We start from the raw sequence: 26,138 nt of genomic DNA, 5'->3' as shown, positions 1-26,138 counted from the left end.
GGGCTGCCTCTACCCCTACCACGACCTCTCTTGTTACCCCTGCCATAACCCTGGGTAGACTGATGGTTGTTGTTGTTCCATGGTGTACCCTGCCACTGGGAATAATTGGAGCCTCTCTGGGAATTTTGGCCGTGTGGGTGACGAAAATTGCCATTCCCCCTTTAATTCGGGGGTTTGTTGGTTAATTGGCCTAGGGATTTAAGAGTCTCGTACTCATCCTTGGCATTTTTTAGCGCGTCCTCTACCGCCTTGCCAAACAGTAGATCGGGCTCCACCGATTTGTCTATTAAAGATGCTTGGGTCTCGGGTTTGAACCCCGATTGCCTTAACCAAGCATGTCTTTTTTTAACAGTGCTCTCTGCTATCAATCTGCCGGCGTTGTCCGCGGCATCAAAGGTTGCTTTTAAGATGCAACTGGATACGGCTCTTCCCTCCGACGCAACCCTTGCCAACTGGCTTTTTAAGGGTTCTGGGGCGGAGTCGATGAGTGCCGCGACTTCTTCCCACTGGTGGCAGTTGTAACACGCTAGTAGGGTGGTGGAGTTGGCTATCCTTGCCTGGTAGGCGGAAGTGGAGGCTACTTTCCTACCCAAACCATAAATCTTTTTGCTCTCCTTGTCGGGAGGAGCTTCAGAAGATGATAGGGGCGTTCCCGCCCTCTTTCGGGTGTTTGTCACTACCAGGGAGTCCGGTTTCAGATGCCCCCTTATGTACAGTGGGTCTGATTGGGCTGCCCTGAATAGTTTCTCGATCCTGGGGTTTACCGCCCTGGTGAGGTTAGGATTTACAAGGAAAGGGTCTATTCTCCTTTGTATAGATTTGAGGATAGGGATGGCCTGGGCAACAGGTCTCCTTTCTCCCACTAATTCCTCGGCAAAGTCCCTCTCTTCCTGTGCTCCCTGGGTGTCAATGTGGAAGTGTTCTGCCGCCCTGGACAGAACTTCATTGAGGAGAGGTTGGTTGTCGACAGGGGAGTCGGTAACCGGGGGTTCTTTGTCTACTGGGGAGTCTACCCTGTAAGTTTCTGGGTCGTCCTCATCCTCCTCTTGGTCCTCGTCATCCCCATAGTAGCCCGTCCCAGTTTGGTCTCCCAACATGCCCAAATCTGGATCCTCAATAAAAAGGTGGATCCTCATTATATTGAGAGTACGGCTGTATACAGAAAGGGTCCGAAGACTGTGTTGGTGTTTCAACCCGGGACTTCTTACTTGGGGGTATCAGGTCCCTAGAGCCTGAGGGTGATGCCCCGTCAGGGGTATATGAGAGGAAGTGCTCAGGATTCTTGGCATACAAGTCTGCCAATGAAGACATCCTAGACATAACTCTGCCTATGTCGTCACTAGACCGTTCCTTCGAGCTGGGAATGACTCTTTCCTGGGAGAGTTTCCCTGTTCTATCCTGACTGGACCGATGGGTTTGTGCAGGGGTCTTTAAAAGGACAGAAGACTGAGACTTGTCTGTCTGTTTCTGTGAAGTAGAAGACTGTGACCTGTCTGACTGCTTCTGGGGTGTGGAAGAAGGTAGAGAATGCTTCTTTTGTTTTTTTCCCCCCTCCCCGTGGGTGGAAGAGTGTTTTCCCTGTTTTTTCGCCCCTTTGGAGCTTTTCGACGTCTGGCGTCGAGGTTCGGGGGTAGTATCCCTATCTCTCGAGTGTGGAGGTTGGGACTCGGGAACTGCCGTTACGCGGTCTGCTGATGCCGACTCCTGGAGTGCGGCCTGGGGATAGAGGTCGGCTTCGTCTTCCGACGATCGAACCTCCGTTACCTTAGGAAGCGAGGCACTTTTGGCAACAGTGGATGGCTGCCTGGAGTCATGCGGCTATCTAGATCGAGAACGCCCAGAGGACACCGATTCGGTGGACTGTTCTTTGTGTGCCTCTTTCCGAGAACTCGACGTGCGCGTCGAGTCTCGGTGGGACTTTGCGTGTTTGGTCGAAGTGCTGTGGGTAGCGCTTGTGTCGCCGGGGGTTTTCCCCATAGCCGCCCTGCCGGACGACCTTCCGAGGTCGGGGACTTGCGCTTGGCTGTCTCTCGACGCCACGTTGCCCTCGCCGTCCAAAAGCACGGCGTCACTGCCATCGCTGAAGGCGCCCTCCGCTGCCATGGCCTCTTGACGCCTGGCGTGGTGGGCCCAACGCTTGATCGAACGCTTGATCGAACGGTCCTTTAGTGTTTTCGGTTTAAACCTACTACACGCTCTGCAGTTCGCCTCGGGGTGGTCCCTCCGCAAGCAGAGGTTGCACGAGGCGTGTCTGTCAACCCAAGGGTACTTGCGGTTGCACTTGGGGCAAAATTGGAAAGGGGTACCCTCCATACGCACCTTGTGGCAGCGGGCTAGTGTGTGTAGGAATATATATATAAGGAAAAGTGCCTATATATATATATAGAATGTTGAGATATGTGCCACCCCCCACTCTCCCTACTTGTAGGGATGAGGCTAGAAGCCTTCCGAGGCCCAAGTCCGTCGTGCAGCTGTCGACGGGTGATTTTTCTCTCCGACTCCGCCGTTGAGTGTCGAAGTCGGTGTCTCGACGTTGGGGTGGAGAAATGGTGAAATATTAAGATTTTTCTTAAGAATTATGGCTAAGGCCAGGGAACTCCGCGGGATGCTTCCGACCAGTATGGCAGAAAAAAAACAATCTGAGGGTCCTAAACGCGTGAGGGATCATGGGTACAGTAGACGTCACACTAGGGATAGTACTACTGGCACGCCCTGTGTCAACGCCCATTTTCGAGTTTCGAAAAACAAACTGTAATACTCCGCAGCTTCCACTAGATGTCGGCCTATTCCACAAGCCTCAGAAATATATATATATATATATACACACACACAACATCAAGAAAGTTATGGTGGGTTTAAAAATGCTTTTTAAAAAATCCTTTCACCTGAAAGTAGCAATGGCTACTAGGTGGAGTTGTGGTATGTGTGATTTGGCTCAAATGAACTTTACTACTTATATATACCACATATGACTATGTACAAGCTCACATTGATTTCTATCAGTATATGCGCAATATTTGTCTTAGAAATGTCTTTTTAACAAATCCTTATCACACAAAAAAAGTACTGGCACAAACTTGGAAAACAAATATTGCCATCGAAGATATTGATGTATTTGCAAGTTTAATGCACCTTGAAAACCAACTAGGAATTGATGACATTCAGACCCCAGTGGATTGGGAGGAAATAGGCATAAACATGGATTGGTATGAAAGCTACTGTACAAGTTGAAGTTTAATCCCCCTGCACCATCCAGTGGTTATTTTTTATTTTTTTATTAAAATGCTATAGTTTAATATTAAACTTTTCATTTCTATTATACTTCTTATAATTTCCGAACATTAAAACTTATTTCATTATTTGTTTTCAATTCATTCTCATAGGTTCCAGTCCAGTGAGAAAAGGTACTGTGGGTTGCATACATACATAGATGGCAAGTGCAGAGATATATGTAGCGGAATATCCAAGGGATCATATGTCATTAGATCGCAACCAGATTAGCGTATTGCGTCTGAAGCTAAGATAAGACTGAGCCGTTCTGAGGGCTGGAGGTAATACATTCCAAGATTGCGTGGCTTTCACAGGAAGCTACTTCCTCCCGACTTTGTTAACTTAAATCTAGGAATCTCTAGGCAGTGGGAGTTGGCTGCTCGGGCGGGGCGGGTCGAAGTTCTCCTAACCATTCTCTCTGTGAGGTATGGGGGTGCTGCATTATTAAGGCATTTGAAAGAGAGTGAGACGGTTTTGAGTAGGATCCTGTCACTTATTTTTAGCCAGTGATGATCTCTTCTAATATTGGAAATATGCTCTCTGTTTGGTATATTCAGAGCTGCTCTCAGGGTGTTGTTTTGTAACGTTTGTATTTTGTCGAGGTTATATTTGTTGGCTCCTAGATATAGGGCGTTACAGTAGTCTAGTTTTGACAATATTAGTGCATTGGCTAGGGTGATACAGCTAGCTTTAATTAAAAATGATCTGCAGGCCCTGATGAGTTTGCAGTTGTAGGCAGTGGAAGATGCCATGGAATTGACCTGATTCTTTAGGGTTAGAGTAGAGTCGAGGTAAAATCCTAGCGTTTTTACCTCAGTCACTACTTTGATTGTATTGCCGTCTATATTGAATGCGGTATAGTTGGAGCTCAGTTTTTTAAGATTAGCATCAGAGCCGAGAATCAAGATCTCAGTTTTGTCGTCATTCAGGCAGAGGCCATAGGATGCCATCATGCTTGAATTAGGAAGTTTATTTTATTTACCAAAGCTGCACCCTTGACAAAATTGCCCGAAAGGGGAATGAGGATCTGGGTGTCATCCGCATAGTTTGTGTAGGTGACACCCAGTCTATCCAATTTATCGAATAGGGGCTCGGTATTAGATCGCTGTTTTCATCTATTGTTTTGCCAGTGAGAGTGAGGGCCTTATTGTTGTTTCTTTTGTCCATTTCTGAGCTCGGTTTGTTAATTCCATAGTCTCGAATATATTCCCATTGTATTTAAATAGGTGGCTGTTGAGGTCACCACAAAGAATAAATTCGATGTTATCGTATTTGGCGGTCGCTTCATCCATAGCAGAAAAGATCCCATCTATAAAGGTAGCATCATTCACTGTCATGGGGTACCAGTAAAGGTTCAGGATCCCCAATCTATTCTTTGCTGCGTTTTCTTTTTGGCCATTATCAGAGTCTGGGAGTTGGTCTAGCAGCTCTAAAATTTCACATTGGGGCCATGGATTCAAATTTGTCAATTCCAAAATTTTCAAACTTGAGTCGCTTTTTATCATTATCAGCATTCCAGATGATGGTCTGCCTTGATTATGTTGGATCACCGGATTCATGTGTGTAGTGTATCCGTCGCAACATGGTTCTACAATGATCTGTTTCTTGTAGGCATATTATTTGACAATTTTCAAAGCCTGGAATCGCTTGCTGGAATAGGTGGGCATGTCCTAGAGTATTCCATGCACATGCCGTGATCAATGTTTTATGGTGTTCATCTAGTTGTTATAGGCAGATATTTTCTCCTGTCTCCCTGTGGTTCACATCATAGTCCACGTCCCTCCATATAAAATGTTTTGTTATGTTAGATTTTTCAAGATTTATTCGAGTGTCCTTGCACAATACTTCTCTGGTGAACTGGTCTGAGTGATCATGTGTTGAGCTTTCTATTTTCTTGCTGGTCTCATTTAGATCCCTGTTGAAGTCTGCATCATGGCGTTCTTGTTTCATGGGACCCATACACTTTTCGCTTACATGGTTTTCTGGATCGACTTCTGTACAAATAAATCCTAGGTGGTATAGACGTAATTCTCACTTAAGGATGAAATTTAGTGTTTGCATTTCGAGCTCAACTTTGTTCAAGATATAATCGTCGATAAAAAGGACTAACTTGATGTCAGCGGATCGAATTCCTTTAAGCTGTGGGATCGCTTGAAATAGCTGTAAAATGTTTGTTTCTATTTAGAATGAGAGTCTCATGTCTTGATTCGATTCGTTCTAGTGTTAGTTTGTTCGTAGGCAGGTACTTCCTCAGATCCATGAAGTTTGCTTGTTGTAGATCGATTTCTCTCTTTTCCGTTCCACTTTCTTTTTTATTTTCCGTTCGTTTGTATTTTGGATACTATACTGTGTTTGCAGGAACTGCCTTTTTCGCTTGTTTTAAATTCAGAATCTCCTCCATTGGCTCTTCATCTTCAGTTGTGAGCTATAGGTGACATTTGGTTCATCATTGAGTAGTCTAGATTAGTTGCGGATATATCAACATAGGAAAGCTTGAATGTTACTGATTGTGTCGAAAGACCTTCTTCATATTGGTCGATGATTTTCAGTGATGAATCATTCGGATCTGTGTCTGGTTCTATGTTCGACACTGAAGCCTCATCCATATGTGTTGATAAGTTCAACAATTCTTCTTGCTCAATTTGTTTTTCTTTTTGTTGCAACACTTGTACCTGGTCATTGTCTCGAAACTTGAGAATTGGCCCTTTTTGTTTCTCAACTTTGTTTCTCTGATAGTAAAAAGATCTTTATTATTCATATATTTCTTTTTACTCGTCCTTGGCATGGTTAATTCTCGTAAGAATGCTCTCCAGCCTGTTTGTTTCTTATTGTTTTTTTTTCACATTCTTCTCTTTCCTGTCATCAGTAGTGGTGTTCTTCTTTGTTGCAAATATATCAAAAGTCTCGGTTTCGTTCCGACTTGTAGTTTTTGCCTGCGTGCTGGTCCTTTGATCATCTTTTGTGGATTGGTTCATGTCCACAGCTTGGTTTGGTGGTTATTCTGTCGTGATCGTTAGATCTATAATAGGTTGTTTCACTTGTTTCTTAGTCTGAGGTTTTCTTAAGTTCTCTTTGTTGTTCCCTCTGTTCATCCAACTGTCAGGTATTCATTTAATAATTTCTGTAAGGGCAGCCATCGTGTGATTTTTCTCGGCCTGATCAGCCCTTGCAATGTCAAAGAGTCTTGATTGCCACATCGCGCTAGCTTCCGCTTCTGTATTCAGGCGTTCTAGTATTGTTGTAATGAAGGTTTTCATGTGAATGTATTTTGTGTGTACAAGCGCCAATAAAGTTGCTTGGTCTTAAATTGAATCAATATTTGCTTCCTGTAATTTGATGAAGGGAATCATTGCTTGTGAGGTGGTTGCTATAAGCATGTTTTGGAGGTCCGACATGTTGGTTAGAATCGTATCTTGTCGTCTTTTTCCTTCTATTTCCATTTGCAGTTTAAACTCCTGGTTGTCTGATGCTCGTTTTTGGTTTGGATTCTCACCATCTTGCTGTTCGAATTCGTTTTTTGTTAAGAGATGGTCACTCCAAATTCCCTGTGGCGAATCATTCTGTAGAGTTGTTTGCTGATTATTGGGGCATCTTCTGTCTAATGGTGTTGAAGTAATTTGTGTGTCTTTCCTCTTTGGGTCATGAAGTACTCTGAAGACTTCTCTCCGTTTCTCATGATAGTCCATGAGCATTTCTTTTTTTTTAACCAACTTTATTTTTCATTTTTTTAACCAACTTTATTTTTCATTTTGTTCATTTTTAAACGGGAGACAACAGTTAGCCTTTGGTTACAGCAGTATTACAACCTTTATCATCTGTGAAAACAAAGTATTTAACCTACTTGAACTTTGGCATCGGGACTATTATTGTCTTCCAACTTTCCCCCTGAGTATCCCCGCCCTCACCCACCCATCCCACCCCTTTCCCTCAGAGTTATCTGAACCAAACTAGGTCAAGGAAATAACCAAAGCAAAGCCGTTTCCTGAGCTCATCGCTCCTTTGTCTACTGCAGTCTCTATCTTATATGAATGTTCCTTAGAGTCCTGGGTTTATAGAATTGAGCCTCCCTTTCCCCCACGTAGTCTTGAAGTGGATCCCATATGGCTAAGAATTTCAGGTAGGTCCCTGATTTTGTGACGCAAATGTTCTCCATTGCCATCACTCCCACACTTTCATCCACCACCATGGGGTTGTTGGACCTTCCACTGTCTTCCATCGTTGGGCCACTGTCATCCTTGCTGCAGACAGTAGGTGGGTGATGAGAGCCGCTCTGTTCCCTGAAGCTGCGTATCTTCCTTCTGACACTGCCCCCAGCAAAATGACCTTAGGGGAATGTGGTAGGTCTGTGCCTGTTATGTCTTTGATGAGACTCAGTATCTCTTTCCAATACACTTTTATCCTTGGGCACGACCACCACATATGGAAAAGGTCACCTCTTTCTCCACATTGGCGCCAGCAGTCTGATGGATACGTGGGATTCATTTTATGTATTCTGCTTGGAGGCAGATACCATCGGTAGCATATCCTATATGCTGATTCTTCGATTGCCGTGGATTTGGATAGTTTGTGTGCCCTTCTCCAAATTTGATTCCATTCTTCCTGTGTGATTTCCCCCCCTATGTCCCGCTCTCAATCTTTCATATATTGGAGGGTTTCATCTCCTTGTGATTTGTCAAGTAACTTGTACAGTCTAGTGATCCCTTTTTCCTGTGTCCCCTCCCGCATTGTGAGTTCTAGACCTACTGGGGGACGTAATCCAGCCTGTTTTACCTCTGGGTGTGAGATCCAATGACGTTCTTGTATATATTTAAATCTGTGATCCCAAATCTTTGTTTGCAAAGTTCAAAGGAGAGTGGGGCGTCATCCTGGTACAAGTCTCTTAAAGATACTGTATCTGTTCCCTGCCAACCGTACCAGAACTTTTGCTGAAGCCCGGGCGTAAAATCGGGATTTTGTACTATTGGACCTAGGCCTAGTTTGATCCCCCTGCCATGGATCACCGTGTCCCAGGTGTGAAGTGTTGCTTTTGTCGCTTCCAATAGGATACCTCCTCTCTCTCGTGTTTTTGGCTTGAGGAATGGTAGCATACATAGTGGGGAATCAGTCGCAGACTGTTCTATTTCCCTCCATCCTGGGAGGGGGTCTCTCACTGCCCATTTCAATGCTGGCGCCAATTGGGCTGCTAGTACGTATCTCCCTATGTCCGGCACACCGAACCCCCCCATTAGTGTTGGGCGCATCATAATCTTTTTCTGGATTCTCGGCTTCCTGTTCCCCCAGATGAATTTAAAGACTGCTTTTTGGAGTTGCTGGATCATTGTCGGGGGGATAACCACCGGGGTGGAGCTTACCACATACAGTAGTTTGGGTAACAAGGTCATTTTTATAGCCGCTATCCTAGCAAACCATGCTAATTCCTGGACGTCCCATCTCTGCAAGTCTCCTGGCAGGCGTTTCCATAGAGGAGTGATATTCGCTTTGAGCAGGTTTTTTGTGAATCTAGTGATTTGGATTCCTAGGTATTCTATGGACTGTTTTTCCCACTGCAGGGCGCTCCTCTAGGTAGGTTATATTCTCTCTAATTGTGCGGCACGTCCATTTGTTGGTAGATTTGTCCCGGTCGTGCTCTCTTCCATTTTGATTCCGTGAGCAAAAATATTTTGCCAGTGTTTCTTTGCCATCAAGGCTTTTTCCTTCATGGACATGCCTCTTCTTTTGTCAGACCGTCTTTTAAACTGATCTTTGATTTGAGTTCTCGCAACATCATGCTTAATAATAGCTTCCAGCTTTAGTCGTCGTGCAACTGGTGTCTGAGATTCTTATATTGGCGTATCGCCATTTATAGGTTCTATGTTGGAGGGCGAGTCTTCAATCAAATCTTGCTTTCGCGCTGGTAAATGTAGTTCCTTTCTACTACTATCTGGTTATTTTTGCCTCAATCGCTAATTTGTGTCGGCATCTCCTCCAACGTTTCAACGTGTGGCAATGGAATGTTGTCAGGAACCTTCCTGTCTGACGGCATTTGTTGTGTGAAAAGTTGTTTGTTTTTCGGTGTGATGATTTTAATGGTGGCAGAAGCCATCGATTGGTCTATTTGTGGGGTGGCGGGGGTGGATGTTGCAGTAGAACCCAGCTTCTCGCGATATTGTGTTTGTGGTCGGGTCGTTGTTGTCATTTCCAGTTATTTGTCTGTGCCCCCTCCTCGACAGGATCTACTTTCCTATACACGTCAAGTGTGAGTTTAGTGTATCGTGATTAGATGTATTATGATTTAACCACGCTTGTCGCTACTACGCTTAAATGGTTCTGGAAGTCCCCAAACAGCACAAACAACAAAATTCAAACTGCCCATGTCTCTGCAACCAGGCTTCTCCAAATATTATATTCAAGTATTTCAAAGTTTGTTCATCCATGATCTCAAAAAATTTAGAAAAACAACATCCACTAAATCGAATAATTTGTATAGAAAAGCAAGGATGGTGCTGTGGGAGTAGCGAGATCCTCCGAATTGCATAATTAAACCCTTGGATAAGGTAAGGAATATAGTTATGATGAACAGACAATGTTTGACAAGCTAATAGACATCTAAATGATACTGTTTGTTGTCGTAGATTGTCACGTAACCCCATTGTGGAAAGTGCATTGGAGGATTTTCTAAACAATTGGAAAATGCTTTTCTTGCTGGATCAGGACAATTGTACATTTCTAATTCAATTCAATCTATTAATATACATACAGCTATCAAGCTTTGTATATACAACAGTTAAAAACAACACAATTACAAAACATATATATATTTTTTTTTTTTATTGTTTAAAGTGCTTTTGGTTAATTAAAACCTTATACACTACAAAATTTTAACATTGACCATACATAGTTACATATTTCACATAGAAAATCATTAATAAACACATTTTAAAATTAATTCTTGTTTACAAACTAAATTCTAAAAAACACATTTACAAAATACCTCCCATTACACACTTCCAAATATAAAAGGCTGCCCCATTAAAAACCTTAATTTCTCCGTCATAAATTACTGACCAGAATTGGTCTGATTCAATTCTTTGCATGTCCCATACTAAATTTGAGTACCTTTTAGTGTAGTATTCTTTTAAGTTTGGGCAAAGAGTTAGAATATGTCTTACTGTCTCCACCTCGATATTACAGTATCTACACAATCTTTCTGCACGAGGAATTTTTGTTCTTACCCCGATAATTTCATTACACGGGAGAATGTTCAACCGTAATTGTAATATGAATCTTCTCATAGCTTTATTTCCCGTGTTAAGCAGATACTGTCTTGGTGTAGCAGGCTTGAGGCCTTGGAGAGCATAAGAGGAATATCTAGACTTTTTGTATAAATAGGACTGATTGTCGCATAAATCCCAGATAAAAGCCTTATCTTTAAGGCTTTTCTTAATGTACATAATGTTATCTTTTCCCATATGTACATTATATCCTAGGACTTCTAGAAATGTTAGTACTATTTTTTGTAAATTTAAAAAATAGGGATTCTTAAATCTGCCTTCACTTTTATTTTTACCTATAAGGTTGAGCATGTTACCTTCATCCCCATCCCCCAAAATTATTCTTAAATAAAGTTTGCAACATTCTATTTTCCATAGGGTCGAGAGGGATATTAGCCCCAATTCGCATCTTATCGCTTGTATTGGTACCGAATTTGGGAGTCCTAAAGCTGGTCTCCAAATCTTCCCTTCAAGTAGATGCAGTTTGCACAAATATTTGCTTTCTACAGTTTCCAGTGCATACATAATTCCAGGAATAATACAACTTTTATATATCTCGAGTAGACCTTCGACAGAGTGACCTCCTTTACTGGTGATATATTTTCTTATAACTTTCCATTTCTTTACTATTTTAGAACTCACCGCCTCTTGGAAAAATTGTATGCAGGGATTGCTCAGAATAGGCATCCCCAAATAAGGGTAGGCCTCCACTACCTCCAGTTTAATCAAGTTTATTTGCCACCTAGAAATAAGCCTTTTCTTTTCAAGCCTGGTGGCTCCAAATACCATAACCTTAGTTTTGTTTATATTGATACTTAGGTTATTCTTTTCGGAGTACAATAATAGTCCATTCAACATTCTTTGCAACCCTACTGGAGTTTTATCCAAGAGGACGGTATCATCCGCATACATCAGGCCACAAATGGGTTTTCCCGCTACTATTGGTGGAAAGTTATTTATAGTCGAAAAACTTTCCCACATATCTGAGACATACAAATTGTATAATATGGGAGATGTCACACATCCCTGCTTTAGACCGGTGTTAGTGGCGATCTCTGGAGATATCATCCCTCCTTTGCCCAAACAGATGGAAACCGTGGTTTCCCTATACATTTCCCTCAGAAAGTGCAAAATTTTGGGACAGATATTTTTCTCACTTAGTTTCTTCCACAACAACCCCCTATTGACACTATCAAAAGCTTTCGAATAATCTACAAAGCACACATACAGTTTTTCCCCCTTATCCTTTGACCCTGCTATAATGTAATTCAGCATTGTTAGGTTATCAATGGTACTGTACCCTTTCCGAAAGCCAGTTTGAAGAGTAGATAGAAGTCCCTTTTCCTCTATCCAAATGTTTAACCTCTCCACTAAAAGGGAGCAGAAGATCTTACAACTGCTGTCTGCCATAGCCAGCAATCTATAATTATCAGGCAGTTTTCTATCTCCCTTTTTAAAAATAGGCACCACTATGGCTTTCCTCCAGCTATCCGGTATGCGGCCTGTCTCCCATATACCAGTAAACAGCTGGAGCAAAATCACTGCCCATTTCTTAGGATTTTGTTTTATGACAGCATTTGCAAGCCCATCCGGGCCTGGGGCACGAGAGGATTTCATTTTAGAGATCACTTTCAGAATATCTAGGATACCAAAGGGGATAATGTCTTGGTCATATGAGTTTATCCCATTGAGATTAGCAGACATGTCACTTGTCTTGAAATAGAGGTCAGTAATATAATGCTTCCATGCATCTTGGCTCACATTAGTATTTTCCCTACTATCCTCATCCATCAGATACTGTCTATATAGGTACCAACATTTTTTTGAATCATAGGTTTTACATATCGTGTATAAACACCTCCAATTGGCATTGCTGGTGTTATACTTGCAATCCTTGATCCAATTTTTGTAATGAGTCTTTATGTTTTTAATTCTCTTACTTCTCTCTTCTTCATCCAAGTCACATGTCTGCTTAAGTTTACAAATCTCACCCAACATTTCTTTTTTTCTATCATAGATCATTTGATCATATTTATGGGAGTGATTTTTGCCCCTTATATTTTTCACAATAACCTTGCTGTTTAACCTCCGAATTATACCCAACAGATTAGTTATTGGATTAAGACCATTCAATGCAATATCCTGCCCCTCAATGGGCAGCCGATCAAACAGCTCATTAAAGATGATTACATTTTTATCCGACCATGTGATCCTATTTCCGGATGCTGAGAATTGTATATCCATCTCATTGCTCGCTTCCCAACATTTACTTTCCGGGCCCTTAGTAAATGTGCCCCTAATGGGTGTATGGTCACTCAGAGTGGTAGCAATATGTTCAAAGGAGATAGTGGATAGGCTTAATTGTTTACTTACAAACATATAGTCTAACCTATAGCCTACCTTCCCATTAGTCCAAGTTGCCCCCACACCTGGACCCAAGTGAGGTTCTAGATATTCTAAGTCCCAGCTGGTCATAAGGTTCATCCACCGACAACCCTGCCTAATCTGTGTATTTAAACCCGCCATCAGGTTACCCTCTTGAGTTTCCAACGATGCGATAATGGCCGTTTCATCCCACAATTCTTTGCATCTATTCATCTCCTTTACGGCGGAGTCACAGTGGGCATTGAAATCTCCCACTATACAAATATCAGACTCAGGGAAATCCCGGGTCCAGCTTTCAATAGTATGGTTTATATATTCCCCAATCTCTTGTATATCTTCCCGCCCTGGTTGAGAGTATATATTAATGAGAAGGAAACTCCCTAATTGGTTTCCCCTGTCTATACTTGCGCACATAACATTAGGTAGATTCCCATGCATCTCATACTGTTTAAATGATAAATGATTTTTTACCCCAATACATAATCCTCCATAAGGCCTGCCTTTTTCACCTTTGTGGGCAGCTTTATTCCAAATACTATATCCGTCTAATAAAATTTCCCCAGTTACCCAAGTTTCTTGTAAGGCAAAGATGTCACTCTCCATCAACATTTGTATGCCTTCCTTGTGTAGTAGAGATTTGAAACCTCTACTATTCCAAGAGAGGAGGTTGAATGTATTATTATATGCCTTATCTCAATTCTGGATTATAGTGTTTGCCTCCTGGGAGTTAGCTTGTACGTTTTTATTTCTTAGTTCCATATTAGTAGGAGTAACTCCCACCCCTTCCGTGTGTTTATCATTCCAATCGTTATGAATAGCAGAGTGGCATATCACAATTTCATATTTATTGCCCCATATTCCATCAGAGTATTCTCTTATGAGGTCCACAAAAACCGCAGATCTAAATTGGACAATAACCCAATTTTCCCAGCTTCCATATTCAGGTAGGATAATAGTTTCAATATCCCCTGAATTAATATTTTGAAGCTGCGAAATGTGTGATAATTTATTAAGTAGCCAGGCCCGGTTAAGAAAAGGGCTTTCATCTGTCGAGGATTTTTCTATGATTTTAATACTTTTCCCCACTATAAGTAGGGATTCTTCATTTGTCCCCACAATATTTACCCTACTTGTTTTTTGCTTACTGTGCATGGCCAGTCGTTCCATCTCTTTGGAATAAATTTCCTTCTCCCTTTTAGTAAGGGGCCCAATATTACTATTATATGGGATTTCAACATATTTAAAGTTATTTTCAATGGGTACCGTATCCTCTAGTTCACTTTCTTCAATAATATCGTCCTTCCCCTTTAGCCAATTTTCTAGGCCCGTACTTTTAATTGCCACTTTTTTCCTTTCATCCAGCTTCTTTTGATGTTCCATGATTTCATAGTGGTTCCCTACTTCTACACATTCCGAGTCTAATGGGGCGGTGTTAGCAAGAGACATGGAGTTTCTTTTCATAATTTTATTCACTTTAGTCTTGGCCATCACCATCCTTTTACGAGGTGCTTTCTTATTTTTCCTATTTCGCCTAGTGCGCCTCTTAGAGCCTTGGGCTACCCTTATTTCTATCTCACTCACACTATTATTAATCTCTTCAACCAGGTTTTCCCTAAGGTTGAGTTGTTCCATATGGGAAATATTAGTCAGTGTCATAATATTCTCAATTTCTTTTTCAGCCGCCATAACCAACTCACTCAGATCTCCTATAACCTGATTTGGCTCCATAGTATGTCTTTTCTCCTTGTTAAAGTCATTACCACAGTATTCCTCTATCATAATCCCAAGTGATCTAGTATTATCAATATTCTGTAATACCATTGATTTTATATCACTATGTTCATTAAGCAATTTGGTGCAGATGGTCAAGAGGACATCCATCATAGTAGTTAGGGCGTCTAATTTCTCACCTGGTATAAGTGAGTTTTCACACCCCCTACTTCTATTGCTTTTATCATCACTTTCAAAGTGGTTTCCCCTAGAGTTAAATGACTCATCACACGAATGTGAGTCCTCTTCTCCTTGAGCAAATATATTCAAGTCTGGGGAAGCTGACAAATTGGACCCAATTTTGTTATTCATATCGGTATCTTCAACCACAGAAATTTCCAAATTAGTACCTGTTCCCATAGATTGTCGCCTAAAGTTATGTACTAATGTCAATAGTGAATTATTATCTATCATAGAGCTATTAGTGGGAGGTGGGAGAGATTGTATTTTATCAGATACCATTACTTTTTCCTTAATGGTTAAAAAAACTGAGTATTTTTGGTTGGTCTAATACACCTTTACCATCACCAATAGTTTCATTCTTACCACCCTTCTTAGATTTTCCCCCATTACCAGGCTTCTGAGTGGCTAGTTTGGTATTTGGTGCAGGTATGTTATTCTTCCCCTTTTTAGATCGTGTACTTGGGGCCATATTAGTATAGCACCAAGTAATAGGTATGTACAGGTGTAGTATAAAAAGAACTAGAAGAAGTTAATAATGATATTATATATTATTTATCCTTAAAGAGTCACGTCACCATAAAAACCAACAAGTAAAATATTAAATCAGTCCTACTATAGCAAAGACTTAAGTATACCTATACCCAAAGTGCACTGCGTCTGTTTATAATAAATAAAACTGGGGAGAGGAAAAATCCTTCGCAATACTGGGCAGCCGGTACCATCAATTGATAGGTAAACAATTAAAAAGTAAGTGTTAACAATTAAGTACAACTTTTAGGTTATAAGTTAAAATCACATAGCATATTAGAAAATGTCCAAAACGTTGGATGAGAAATAATAAATTCAATCCAAATCAATATGATGTCAAACTGTTGGTGGAAAGAACCCACCCGGAAAGGGAACGCCCGACAGCTTGAGGAGCGGCCTTAGTCCGACTCTCCCCCCCACCAGGTAGTGAAAGAGTATTAGCCTGTAGAGGTGTGGCTAGCTTACTTCGGTTCCTGGGTGTTAATAGTTTATTTTTCACACTCCACAGCACGTCCAACAGCCGTATAACAGCCGACGCCCTTTACCCCTAACGGGCTTAACGCCGCGAGGGTGGATGGCAAAGGGTTTAAAGGCTGAGGTGGATCACGTGATGGATCACGTGGCAGGCCCTAGCCCCGCCTCCTCAGCACAGCGTTTTTAGTGCCAGCACCTGCAAGAGCCCCCTCACAGCTCGCAGTGCAGGTTAGTTCCACAAATTAAAAACGAACGTTTTTCTTTTTTCTTTTCCAAATCTCCAAAGCACTTTTCACAGTCAGCAAGCACGCCGCTCGGGCGGATGGCAAAGGGTTTAAAGGCTGAGGTGGATCACGTGATGGATCGCGTGGCAGGCCCTAGCCCCGCCTCCTCAGCACAGCGTTTTTAGTGCCAGCACCTGCAAGAGCCCCCTCACAGCTCGCAGTGCAGGTTAGTTCCACAAATTAAAAACGAACGTTTTTCTTTTTTCTTTTCCAAATCTCCAAAGCACTTTTCACAGTCAGCAAGCATATACAATCCATAAAAAATAAATTATACATATTTCAATTATACATTAGATTTCACAACTCGATAAATTTAAAAATCTCTACTATTCTCAAATAAAATTTAGCTAAAAAATATTTTAAATTAAGATCGTCTCCTTGCATAAACGATATCCACAAACTCTCTGTCATACTAATATCAATCTGATTATTATATGATTTAAAAGTTAAAGTTCTCAACACTTGAAGACTTTCAAAGCATATCAAAAGGTGGTGTAATGATTCAATCTCTAAACAACCACACAATCTACAGAAGCGTCTACTTCGCTCTATACCAAACCATGCACCCCTTGTCTCAAGGGCTATGGACAAATTGAACTTCATTATAAGATAAGTTCTAAACACATAAGGACTTGGATATGCCTTAATATATTCAGGGAGTTGTGCACGATTCATATAATACTGACACAAGTTACCACTATGTGCTTTAGATGCCAAGGAGACTAAGTGCGACTCATTGCAATGGATCGCTATTTTTCTCCTAAGCCACCTCTTAAATGAATTCACAGGAACATCTGTGGACAACAATAGAAAGCCTATCTTCCAATGTTCATACATGTACATAACTGTTCCCAGGACTCCCAAGTAATTACACTTATGTAATTTCAAAAAGGCACACATTTGGGCTACCACAATAGTTCCATTGTCGAGTTGGAGAAGCTTTACGTAACTCATTACAGTTCTATTCAAATATTCTGCCTTAATACACTTCATGTTGAATTCAAGGTAGAGGTATTCAACTGAGGTATTACTTGGAAGACGCATTAATTTTCTCAATATAAATGCTTCCAGATTAATTAGACGAGACAAAAATCTATACCCCCATACCTCAATTGCATACATAAGCATTGTGCGTACCTTTGCCGTATACATTAATAGAACTGCTGACGCTGAGAATCCTACATTAGAGCCTATAAAAGCACTGATAGCATTCGTAGCTGTTAGGCAACACGCTTTAACAGACAACAATTGATCTTCCCAATCTAGTTTACTATCCAGTAAAATGCCCAGGTACTTGTAGCGACTTACTATCTCAAGCTCAATGTTATTAAGGTGCCACACATGTTTTTGGGAAAACGCTTTGCTGGAAAAACCATTATTTTACTTTTTGCAATGTTAATGCATAACCCATTTTTTTTAGAATACGCTTCTAGTGCATCTAATAACTTTTGAAGGCCAACTGGAGTGTGGTCTAAAAGCAACAGATCGTCTGCATATGCCAACCACCCTACTGACGATTCACTACATTTGACAGGATATGTAGACGCTAGGCAACTAAAATCCTGTTCCATATCTGCTAGATACAGGTTAAACAAGGTAGCCGCCACAATACAACCTTGCCTAACCCCACAACATGTAGGTATTACAGCAGATAGCTTCCCCTTTGCATCAAGTCTTATTCTTACTGTCGTATTACTATATAACAACATTAGCATTTTAAGTAATCCTCTGGGAATATTCCAAGCTTGAAGCTTCAGTCACAGACGGTTTCTCAGCACAATATCAAAAGCGGCTGAGAAATCAATCAAGGCACAGTATTTACAAAGCACTCAGTAATGCTGACGATACATTTTCTCCCAAAAGTACATACAAATTTGAAGAGGGCACCGCAGAGACCGAATGTCATGTTGGTTGGATCATTACATGAAAATATTTCCAGATTTGTAGATGAAGTGCTACTTCCATTTGTTTCCACGCTCCCTTCATTCATAAGAGACACAAGGGATTTTCTTGGCAAAATGAAGATATTCCATGTGAAGATGAATATCTATTGCTATGATGGAAGTGGCCTCTTTATACACTTTAATTCGACATGCGGCTGGTTTGAAAGCTTGTCAATACTATCTTAATACCAGATCCCTACATTTCTTTTAAACATACTGAGATGATTTTAGGTATAACAGAGATATGCTTGACCAATAATGTCTTTTTGTTCAATGGGAGTTATTACAGGCATTTGCAACGTACTGCGATGGGCTCAACATTTGCACCATCCTATGCGAATTTACACCATGGGATGGTTTGAAAAGTTTGTAGTCTGGTCAGAAGGTAACATCCAATATACCGATAAAATCATACTATGGTTACAGTTTATAGATGACGTGTAGTCATCTGGACGGGGACAGAGTTGTTAAGACTTTGTGAAATCTTTGAATGAGAATACTCTTAATTTGAGATTTACTGAGTCCCATTGCCAGAACAACATAGTGTTTTTTGATGCTATAGTAAAACAAGAATCAGGGAAAATTGAAATTGACTTGTATAGAAAACCCACAGAGTCAAATGTTCCTTTACACGCCTCAAGCAGTCCTCCTAAGAGATTTGAGTATGGAGAATATTTGAGATTGCGTAGAAATTGTTCACCTTGCAGTTATTCGATATACAAAGTAAAATGAATGGCAAAAGGTTTTAGAGATCAAGCATACCCAAAGAAAGTAATACAGCATGTTTATTTGAACGCCCTCAAAATGCAAAGGGAGGATCTCTTGACGACAAAAAACAAGATATCTGAATCTAACTGTAAGCTAGATGAATCTGGGTTTATCATTACTTTTGATACACATTCTAAAAGTATTAGAACTATTATAAACTGTCACTGGCATGTACTGAAATTGGACAGTAATTTGGTGAACATACTGGCTAAAAATCACAGTATAATTTATCATAGAGCCACTTCAATTAAACACACGTTGGTTTCTATCTTTCTACAAAAACATCAGAAAGTTCTTGGGAGTAAATGGATGGAAGTTTCAGGACAACATTTTCATGAATGTGCTAAATTTAAAGCCTGTCAATAAGTGCACAATTGTACCACATATGAACATCTGGTGTTGAAACACATAGTGAAAATCAATTATAAGATTTTATGTAAGATTTCATGTAACACTGAAGTTGTGGTATATGCTCTAATGTGCACGTACAACAAATGGTATGTGGGCAGCACGGTAAAAATGTGCATACTGCAACAAATTCGTGCAACAAAGAACAATGATCAATCATATCCCATGGTCAAGCATTTTGAAGCACATCGGGGAAGTGGGGGGGGGAGGGAGTTGCCAGGGTTTAGATTTTTCTGATTATACAGTATACCTCCACCGAGGTGGGAACTGACAATTGTTACTTAGACAGCAGGAAACCAGAGCAACATTAGACCTTGAAACTGTATTCCTGATGGGACACAATAAAGACAAAGAGTTGTATACCTAGTTGTTAGGCAATATTGTATGTAGTACCCTGTGGGAGACTGCACCAGCGTATCCTCTTGGCAATAGTTAACCCAACCTTTGGCATAAGCATCTACTACACAAGTTTGTAGAGTGACTGAGCAGCCAGACTTATCTCAAGAGGGGTCAATGTGAGCTGTAAGGTTGTAACACAGAGTTTCACAATGACAGTTATTCAAATAATCATTTACACACAAGGTTTCTTGATTAAACAATTACTAATTTATTTAACAGTCAGTTGAATAAGCCTTCTTTAAAAGGGAGCAATCATATAACACAAAATATACTTCAATAAATTCAATAAATACACACTCTCAGTTTCACTAAATCAGTTGATACCCATTGGGGATGGCACACAGACACTTCCTACACCCTCAGGTGACTTAAATAACTAGGATACTGTACGCATTGATTTATTTATAACTGGCACATTTAGAACAATACTGAGATCAGTATCAAAAGGAAAAGATGAGGGAATAGAACAATGGTTAACAAATATTCTTAAGCAGGTAAGTACTTTTTTAATCCTCCAATGCAAAGTAATGTAACCCTTTCCTGGGGGAAAGGCAAAGCACAAAGTCAGAGGTAAGAAGAGGCTTCCAGGAAGCTAGGACAGTCAATGTTAGTTGAGCAAAGGTTTAGGTGAGCTGAAGCACTTCTTGTAGGTAGTTAAAAAGTCTTGCACAATGTTTTAGAAATCTTTGCAGAACATAAAATCACTGTAGGGTGTTAGGCAGAAACCTGTGCAGTTCCCTCTGGGACCACTGCAAAATATTTAAGAGTACAGGTGGTTGGCAGTAAACCCAATTGGTAGCAGTCTGTACCACCCAGATTTACCTGGTAGCTGTGGCTGAGCAGTCAGACTTCTCTCAAGAAGAGTTAGGCAGTATACAGAGTATTCACAGTAGGTCAAAAGAACACACTAGAACAAGCAAACACTGACCAGAGCTTGGTGTAAAAGAGATATAATTATTTATTGAAAAACACATCTAGTTAAACACACTGGCACTAATATCAAGCAGTTCAAAACATGGTCACTAAAAGATATACACTCCCTTCAACGATTAGTTAGACAAGTCTTAAGTAAAGCAACACTTATTTTCAGACAGCGGTGAGCGCTTAACGAAGATGGCACTCTAATCAATTGGTTTAAAAGGGAGAGAAAGGCAGAGCAAAGATAGAAACAGATCCCAACACTTTCGGCAGAACACAGTATGAGAAGAAGGCAGGTTAAAACCGTAAAGTCAAAGTTAGCAAGGCTGGACCCACTTTAAGAGGCTCCGGTCGAAATGTGTCCAAGGTCACACGGTTCAAAGTGCCCAAAAGTCTTGCAATAAGTTCAGAAAGAGTTGGAAAAAGAAAGGGACCAGTTAGATGGGCAAGGCGGCCAGCCAAGTCCAGAAGGTTAAGGGATTATTGTTACCTTGTAGCAATCATTAGAAAGGGAGGCCTGGCAGACACGGTACCTTAAAATGGTGAGAACGCTCCAGCGGGGGCAGTTGTTCCTGGCAGCGGGTGCAAGTCGGTGCTTCGTCCGGAGGAAGAGAGGATCTCGTCGGGGAGGAAAGCAGGAGTCTGTTGCACTGCCAGGGAAGAAACCAGCAACGGAGTTCTCAACTAAAAGGAGCGGTCCTTTTATTCGCGGTCCAGTGGTAAGTGGCTATCCAGTTGCCGGGGTGCTTGGCACGAGCAATTCGACCACAAGATGTCCTGGGATGTGAAAAAGGAAGGTAAACTGGTTGTGCCCACCAGTCAGGGGAAGAAGACTCTCCAGCCGGGAGATCTCCTCTGTCGTTGGGAAGTGGTGAGTCGGTTCAGCAGGGCTCCACCGGTGGTGTCGTCGTAGCAGGTCGGCTCAGCTTCTCCCTCGTCGGATTTTCAGGTCCTGTGGGGACTTCTGAAGTTTCAGTCCCAAAAGCCCTGCTTTTATGCAGCACACCCCCATTCACTCAGCCTAGCTGTCAATCAAACATGCTAAGTGGTGAGCCGGCCGGCTCACCACTTGGGCCAATCACACAAGAAAACGACTTGAGTTACCACGGTAACTCAGTCCAGGGTGCCTAAATCCCCTCCCACACCCCCACTGGTACCCAGACAGAGTGGCACCACTTTTGGAGGCTTCTGTGGAGAAGCCTGCCAAAAAGTGGAACAAAGGGCTCAACCTTTGGTTTGGAGTTACAGAGGCGAACACAAACGCCATTTTAAAACCGAGTTCTGGCAGAAAATACCAACCGGTGAATTAATATTAAATAAATAAACCGGCGGTATGTTAGAGGCTATGTTAAAAAGTATTAGCCTCGAAAAATGGGAAAATTCCATAGAGATATATTTGCGGTTGAATATAAAAAGTAGTATCCACTGCCACCAGCCAAAACTCGACGAGGGGGGACGGGACAGTGCCCCCTCGAATAACAGACCCAGGGGCAATCGAATTGCCTCTACCAGTACGTCCACAATATGATGGTTTGTACTGGTTCTGTTAGTAATTTGGGACTAGTAAAGCCAATGGTGACTTTACATGCCCTGGGAGACAGTAGTCAGTCCCAGGGTATGGAGTCTATGGTGGGGGGTCACTATGACACCCCGGTGTTACTGCACGGAGGGTGCGGTGTAACACACATAGAAAAACATATGAGACCCTATGGAGTAAAAGACCCCATAGCCCATGAAACACATTAACATTCAAAGGAACACCACAAATCATGTCCAAGAATGGGAGAAAAAGACTCTCACTCTTGGCAGGAGAAAAAAAACAAACTCCAGAAATCCAGCAAAGCTGCTGGGGTTAGGAAATTCAGCCTAAACAGAGAATTCTCCATAACATAGGGCCACAAGCTGGAAGGCTTGTAAGGGGCAAAGCTACAAGCAACTCTGCAAGGGTAACCAAGCCAAGTCTCAACTTAAAGCTAGCAAGGGTATACAACAAGAGGTAAGCTTAGTTTTACAGTACCTTTGGTTTGAAGAAAACTGGTTCCAGCTGGCTACTGTTCCTGTGTAGGTCTGCAGATCCTGTGTTCCTGGGCCTCAGTCGTGGGGACAAGAGGAAGGACATCTGGGGACTACTGCACTACGAATGGAAGGTTGGCGGGAGCAATGGCAAACTTCAGATCAGCGGCACTTTCCGGTTTCAGCTCCTCGCGGCTCTTGCAAACAGCACCACCGCGGTTCTTGGATACCTTTATGGACTTTCCTCGCATCTTGGGTCCAGCACTCTGTTGAGGTGGCTCAGGCTTGGTCAGTCTGCTTCATGGAAGTCTGGAGGATCTTCTTGGAGCTTGGGTCCGACTTACAAACGATGCACTCGATCTGGTGTTCCTCTCCCTGACAATCGGTTCCTGCAGCAGCAATGGAAGTACAGCCAGCTCCGAGAGGATGTCCAGACAAGTTTGCTTGGGGTTGATTGGTCCCGCCAACCCAAAGGGAGAAGTCGTCCGTTGCAGGGATTCTCTACTCGAGGCAAATTCGGAGCTTCAGCAATGCAGCAGGGCTTCACCAGAAAAACCAACGGTCCAGAAGTTGCAGCAAGCGTCTCTTCCAAGTTCTTCTTCGGAGTCCTTCGTCTAGTGGTCGACTCTGCCTTCCAAGCAAAAACCCTTGCCTTTTATGCAGGTTTCTCCCATTCATTCGCATCCTAGCTGTCACTCACAAAGCAGGGTGGCTGTCCTCCAAGGACAGCCAGCCAGCCAATCACCTTTGGGTGCAGTTCAGCACAGAGAGTTTTCGGCACCTCCCTCACTTCCTGCCCCTGCCAGACACTCTGGAGCCAGAGGCGGGCGTCACTAGTGAATCCCTCCAAAGACAAAAGAAACAAAGGGACGAAATCTGGTTTGGCGCGCAGAGTAAATCTCAAGAAGGAACTTTCCAACAAGAAATGCTGAAAAAAGAAGACGGGGGCCATTTTGACAAAATGGGCACCCATGGATGTCTCACTGCAGCTGCACTTGCAGCCTGCGGTAAACACACAATGGTAGGAAAAAGTAAACTACTGCCACCAGCCATTAATTGTAGAAAGGGTAACATAAAAATGTTACATGAGAAACTATACAAAGGGGATACTAAGTAACCCCTCCAGCACCCTATTGTGTGCTGGGTCTAGGAAGTTACAAAATGTAAGTAAAGTCAATTTCACTTCACTGCTCTAGGAAACAGTAGTTTCACCAAGAGAAGGTATTTAAACCTTTGGGAAATCTAGGAAGCTTCCCTGTGTCACTTCACTGAAGGTGCCTCGTGTCACAATGTAAAGAGGATGCCTATGGAGTTTGTCAGACTCCAAAGTCAAAACAAACACAGAGTCCAAATCACAGAAAAATACATGAGAGAGTGAGCAAAAGGTCTCACTCTCTCCAGGTTAGAAATGAAAAGTCCTAAAGTCCAGCAAAAGAGCTGGCAGTCTCCAATGTAGAAGGGAATTAGCACATTTCTGAGAATACTCCCTAACACTACTGTCAGGAAAGATTTCTCTTTACAGCACTTCCCTCCATTTTTAATGGACCCCCAAACTTTTTGTTTTTATTTTTGAATCAGACCTACTCTTTTTGCAGTGCAGTGAAGCCTTCAGCCTCACTACACTGGCTTTTGCTCATTTGCCACGGGAAACCGACCTGTCCTTCAGACTGCCAGTACTGGGAAACATGGTTTCCCTAGTCTTGTTACTTTTGGTAACTTATTATCATTGTACAATACATCTTACAATGCAGTATGATGGGGTACACTTTTTTCTTAACCCTAGACTAACATTCAGAGAATGCTTGGTTACGTTAAGTGTTCCTAAGGGACAAGCTGGTGGTGGCAGTAACTTTTGGGTGTATTTTACTTTAGCCCTACCCCGTTTGGCTACCAACTGTGGGTAGTGTTCAAACATGGCCGTGCTGCAAGGTTTTTCATTTGTCCCTCGACCATCTTGTCACTAACCATTCTTCCTGACCTGTGAGCCCATGAAAATCATTATATGGACTTACAGTACCTGGGAAAGCAGAGGTTTTTTGTGAGCTACTGGGCCGTGTGTGTTTTTGCTGCCAGGAAGTGCATTGGGACTCTCTGGTCCCAATCCACAAACTGGCTTCAGTGTGTCTGAATGGCATTCATGAGTTGTGCCACCAGTGGTCCTGATTGGACCACTGTTGGGGGGGGGGGGCTGATCTTTGATTGGCTAGTGGGAGTTTCAGCTCTTACCTGGCTTTTTGGATAAGAAGAGGACCCCTGCACCCATTCCAGAGAGCCAAATCCAGTTGCTAGACTTGCAGACCCGTTTGGAAGAAGGCTTGGCGACCAACTTCTGCTGCTGTCCTGGAAGAGCCCTGTCTTGTTGAAGATCTCCAGCAGTCCAGCGAAAGAGCTGCAACCCTTGGTTTGGAGGTAACATACATTCTTGGTGTCAGCTCGGAGTCCTGCAAATAAGAGCATTTGGAAGTGCCACTGGAGCGCCCACTGGCTGACAAGCTCAGAGTTTTGGCTACCGTGCTGCAGATGTCACTGTTGCACTTTGAGGGGATCAAAAGCTTATGCTACAAGACTTACATCCGCCAAATTCTATGGTTCTAGCATCAAGGAGGACCGAGATAGGAGGCAAAGTCTGAGCGCGGCAAAGTGTGTACCGCAGCGCTGCAGTGCATTGGTGGCCGTCGTCCGAAACAGCTTTCCTGCATCCAACCCTGTATAGAGAGGGGACCTGCATCGAGTTCTTCTGCATTCTCCAACCTGAAGGCCTTGCACCAGTATTTGTTGCAGACCGGAGAAGTACTCGAACCTACAACCCGAGGGCATCAAGAGCTGAAGCTGATGGCGGGAAAAGCGACCCCGGACCCTCTTAAGTAGACCTGCTAAATCCTAGGAAGAATTGGAGTACGGGGTGAGTTGAAACAATACTCACCTGCTCACAGAGTTGTCCCCGTCATTAAACTAGGTGGGCATTATATAGATCTATCCACCAGGCAAGAATATAGAAAACCAGTCCTAACACCTACCTATAAGAAAGTGATGGCAGGAAATAACTTTGTAGTAGTGAAATTGGATTCTGAAAAAAATGAACAAATTGCTTTACAAGTTTGCTACTTTTCTAAGTGGTTCTTTCTTAAGAAGTCTGATGTGTTGATGGCTTGTATTCTCTTCTTTCTTTTTTCTTCCTTTCTTTTTCTCCTAGTTACCACCAGGGTTTTTTGGATTGATGGTTTTTTGTCATGGATGATTGTTGCATTGATGATTTTTCAATGAAGATTTTAATCTATTTTTTGTATATTTATATGTTGGAAGTTTGCATACTTGTTTCACATTTGTTGATGTGTGTATGTTTATGGTTCTGTTCTTTTATACTATCGTGATAGTTTTTACCGGGTTGATGAAATAGGTGGTTCCTGTCATGGATTATGGAGGCTATTGTGTTCAGATTCATTTAGTGTTGGGATGTTTGTTTAGCGGTCCCTGTTCTCATGGTTTCTTTGGTATTCCAACCTATTGCCACGCTATGCATGATATGGATTGCATGATATACTGAA

Source organism: Ambystoma mexicanum, chromosome 5q, assembly GCF_040938575.1.
Source record: "Ambystoma mexicanum isolate Mex_15411 chromosome 5q, UKY_AmexF1_1, whole genome shotgun sequence".
Lineage (NCBI taxonomy): Eukaryota > Metazoa > Chordata > Amphibia > Caudata > Ambystomatidae > Ambystoma > Ambystoma mexicanum.
This window is presented reverse-complemented; position numbering follows the sequence as displayed.